This window comes from Tiliqua scincoides, chromosome 12, assembly GCF_035046505.1.
Source record: "Tiliqua scincoides isolate rTilSci1 chromosome 12, rTilSci1.hap2, whole genome shotgun sequence".
Lineage (NCBI taxonomy): Eukaryota > Metazoa > Chordata > Lepidosauria > Squamata > Scincidae > Tiliqua > Tiliqua scincoides.
In genome coordinates this window covers 15,381,094-15,385,827 of record NC_089832.1, presented here as the reverse complement: position 1 = coordinate 15,385,827, position 4,734 = coordinate 15,381,094, and the positions used below count along the sequence as shown (strand labels likewise).

At 48.4% G+C, this 4,734-nt stretch overlaps 1 pseudogene; it reads right to left on the bottom strand.

Moving 5' to 3' along the window:
• Nucleotides 1-1,102: 1,102 nt before the first annotated feature.
• LOC136663363 (5S ribosomal RNA) lies at nucleotides 1,103-1,221 on the bottom strand (annotated as a pseudogene).
• Between the last annotated feature and the right edge of the window lie 3,513 nt (nucleotides 1,222-4,734).

Genomic DNA, 4,734 nt, shown 5'->3' with positions numbered 1-4,734 from the left:
CCTCTCAGAGAGCAAGTCCTCTCAGAAAAGAGAGACTAGGGAGAGAGATGATGGCTGCCTTCAAATATATGAAGGGGCTGACATGCAGAAGAAATTGCTCACTGTGGCTCTGTAGGGCAGGACTAGAACCAGTGGATTGAAACTACAAGGAATTGGATTTAGGCTAGGCAGGAGGGAGAGTTTCCTAACTATAAGACTTCTTCAGCACTAGAACAATTTGGCCCATGCAGTAGTGGGCTGACCATCTTTGGAGGTTTCCAAGCACAGGTTGGGCAGCCACCAGTCAGGGATGCTGCCTGCAGGAGGGGTTGGACTAGATGACCTCCAAGGTAAATTCCAACTCTACCATGCTATGATTGCAGAAAAATCAGTGGCTCTTCTGGGTTTCAGACAAGACATTCTCAGTCCTCCATGACCCTGCCAGGGATTGAACCATGGATTTTCTCTAGGCAAAGCACATGACCAATCACTGAATTACAACCCCCTCCCCTTATTGGGGGCATTCACCAAACCCATGAACTAACTTCATTACACTGAGTAACTGGGTACCTGGGTGCAAGGCCCATTGCACCTGCTGGGATTTTCTTCTGAGCAAATCTGCAGAGGAGATGGTGTGGAGTGAGTTGAAAGCTGCCTTCAGACACATTTGCCGCAGCTGATTACCGCTCCTTTATCCCACAGGGATTTATTTAAGAAGAAATTCTGTTATTCCTCCCCCTCCCCTTGCATGAGGCGCTTAACAGTCCCTAATGCACTTTAATCATACTCTTTTCAAACCACTAAATTGTGCCAAAATACTAGATTCTCCCCACCCCCATCCCATTAAAGCCCTTGAAAGGGCAGCATCCAGTGTGAGACAGCATCCAATTCCTCAATCAAGCATAAGCCAAGACTTGCAAATAATGAAGCATAATGTATACAGAATAACTCTTTCTGGTGCTTTCTCTGCATTGCAAAAGATGGGCAAGTTGTCGATTCTTGTGACTCCACTTTCCAAGAACAGAAAGAGGCCTGCAGCTTGGCATTGTGCAACCACAATCTTAGGCATATTGATTTGGGAGTGAATGGTTGGCAACCTTCAGTCTCGAAAGGCTATGGTATAAGCCTACAGCACCCGGCATTCCCAGGCGGTCTCCCATCCAAGTACTAACCAGGCCTGCCCCTGCTTAGCTTCTGAGATCAGATGAGATCAGGCATGTGCAGGGTAACAGAGTAGCTCCCATTTTATCCATGTGGCTTACTCTCCCAAGCAAATGTTTGTAGTTATTGGCTGTATGTTATCCTCAGAACTTTCCTTCACATGTGGAGCAATGCTTCATAAGAACATAGGAAGAGCCAAAGACCAGCCTAGTCCAGCATCTTCTTTCTCACAGTGGCCTCCAAGAAGGCTGCAAAATTAGATGAACACACGCCTCTCCTATCATAACTTCCTTACAACTGGTTTTCAGGGGGTGGAGGATGCAAACGGCCATTGTGACTAGTGGCCAGCGATAGACCTGTCCTCCATGAATTTGTCTAGTCCTCTGTCACAGTCATCTAAGCTAGAGGCCATCATCACCACCACCAGTGACAGTAAATTCCACAGACTAATTGTACACTGTGTGAAGGACTGGTGCTTCCCTTTGTCCATTCTAAATTTCCTACCAGTCAGTTTATTGGATGAATCCTAGGACTGAAAAGGGAAGAGGACAGAATGGAACCAGATGGGATGACCCTGAAGCCCCCTAAAAAATGGCCAGTCTACACACTCACTGGTCAACTCAAGTAGTTCAGGCCTATTTACCCTAAATGGAGGACAGGTTGTATCATCTTGGGTTGTGGCAGCGAACAATAGCAGCAGCGCCCTCCATCCATGCTGCTCCAAGTGTTTCCTGGCCTCTCCATGGGGGTGCGTGCACTTGCCTGAAGTTAGGCCCACCTGCCCTCTTGAGAGTCCTTTTGAACATAAGGAAATAAGAACAGCCCCACTGGATCAGGCCATAGGCCCATCTAGTCCAGCTTCCTGTATCTCACAGCGGCCCACACAATGCCCCAGGGAGCACACCAGATAACAAGAGACCTTCATCCTGGTGCCCTCCCTTGCATCTGGCATTCTGACATAGTCCATTTCTAAAATCAGGAGGTTGCGCATACACATCATGGCATGTAACCCGTAATGGATTTTTCCTCCAGAAACTTGTCCAATCCCCTTTTAGCGGCTGTCCCCTGGTTCTGGTGTTATGTGAGAGTGTAAAGAGCATCTCCCTATCCACTCTGTCCATCCCCTGCATAATTTTGTATGTCTCAATCATGTCCCCCCTCAGGTGCCTCTTTTCTAGGCTGAAGAGGCCCAAACACCGTAGCCTTTCCTCATAAGGAAGGTGCCCCAGCCCAGTCATCATCTTAGTCGCTCTCTTTTGCACCTTTTCCATTTCCACTATGTCTTTTTTGAGATGCAGCGACCAGAACTGGACACAATACTCCAGGTGTAGCCTTACCATCGATTTGTACAACGGCATTATAATATTAGCCGTTTTGTTCTCAGTACCTTTCCTAATGATTCCAAGCATAGAATTGGCCTTCTTCACTGCCGCCGCACATTGGGGCAACACTTTCATCGACCTGTCCACCACCACCCCAAGATCTCTCTCCTGGTCTGTCACAGGCTGTGGGAGCTGGACCATAAGAACAGCCCCACTGGATCAGGCCATAGGCCCATCTAGTCCAGCTTCCTGTATCTCACAGTGGCCCCACCAAATGCCCCAGGGAGCACACCAGATAACAAGAGACCTCATCCTGGTGCCCTCCCTTGCATCTGAAGTAGCCCATTTCTAAAATCAGGAGGTTGCGCATACACATCATGGCTTGTACCCCGTAATGGATTTTTCCTCCAGAAACTTGTCCAATCCCCTTTTAAAGGCATCCAGTCCAGATGCCGTCACCACATCCTGTGGCAAGGAGTTCCACAGACCGCCCTTCCATCAGAAGGGTGTAGTGCACAGGCATGGGTGTGCCCTGTGCTGTGGTTATAGAGGTCACACTGCCACATCATGTCTACCTGCCTCGGGTGCTGTTAGGCCTCAGCATGCGCTTGGTCGTAAGTACCTGTGCGTGACAGCCCATTCCTGGATAGGATCAGGCTGTTCATTTGGATGGTTGCCGGCCACCATCATCTTTGTTGAAAGGGCATCAACAATTGTCCTAAACGGTGCTTATTGAGCCAATCTGGTTGAGAATGATATTCACCACAACCTTGCAAAGTATGCTGCCCGTGTTCTTCCCCCTTGGCCCTCCCTTCCACTCCTCCATCAGCTCAAAACTGCCTACTTAGGGCCCAATCCTATCCAATTTTCCAGTGCTGGTGCCAGTGGCGTAGCTGGAGGGGGGTGGAGCACTCAGGCTGGTAGGGAGCCTCGGCGAGGCGGGCAAGCGGCCCCTCCCTTCGGAGCCATTCCCGGCGGGGGGGGCAAAACAGAGCCGTCCTCCTGAGTGCTCCGCCCCCCCTCCAGCTACACCACCAGCCGGTGCAGCCCTGCCATCGGGGTGTGCACTGCACCCTGTGTTGGGCTTTCAGTCACAGAGGCCTCCTCAAGGTATGGGGACATTTGTTCCCTTACCTCGGGGCTGCATTGCAGTTGCACCGGTGCTGGAAAGTTGGATAGGATTGGGCCCTTAGAAGGGTTAGGGAGGTAGATAGGAAAAGGCCCGCAACAGCCCTGGGTAAGCAGAAGGGGATCTGCCCTTCAGAGGAACCATGAAGCATGCAAGTTCTCGTTGAAGAAAATGCAAGGTGTAGCTAATTATTATTTTTTTTTAAAAAAAAAAATTGATTTAAATCTGCACATGAATATGAAACACAGCTCTAACTCACTCCACTGCACGGCTTGAAGTAAACAGTGCTTTCCAGTGAAGTAGCCAAGCTGTCAGTCAAAATTCCCTGGAGCCCCAGATGCCGTAAAACTTAGCATGGGGGCGAAGGCATTATGCAGTAATGAATGGCGAGCGCATCAGTAATAACCCTCCGGTAATAACCCTCCGGAGTCAGGACGTTGACCAATAATGAGAAAGACAATGATTCGGCATATCCTTTTGGGGATTCTCTGCTAATAAATACTCAGAGAATCATCCTGGCTCTCCGCAAACCTCCTGTCTAGGTAGGCGCATATATTTAATTATTAAAAGATCAATATTCCAGCACCGCTTCTCCGAGTCTTTCCTTAGCGGCTTTCAAAACTTCTGCGACCAAACGGAACCGAACGGAAGCGTGAGACGGTATATGTATGTAAATGGGATGGGATTATGCGTGGCTGTCACAGCCTTTGTGGGAGAGGGGAAAAGAGGAAATGGTCTTCAAAAAAAGACTAGGAAAACTATTAACTGAATTCTTTGAACAAACAAGCAGGATTCAAAACCTACAAGGTGGTTTCTATCATCCGGAGTATATTAAAACTGGTGCGTTTGATGTTATGTCCAGGTTGTACAACGGTTCCCTTTATTTCTCCCTGGGGTGGAAAAATCGACAGTTCCTTGTGTCTTTATAACAGCCTTCTGAAACAGCATATCTTGAGCGCATGCCTCCAGCATATTTTCCTGGGATCCATTTTAAAACAAAAAATCCCTTTTAGAATGGAAAGAGTCACTACCCATTTCATGCACTACGCATCTCATGCACACTATCTATGACGGCATGGTCACTATCCAATCATTACATTTGATAGTTGCTCAAAGAACAAGGGACAGTAATCGCACTCTTCA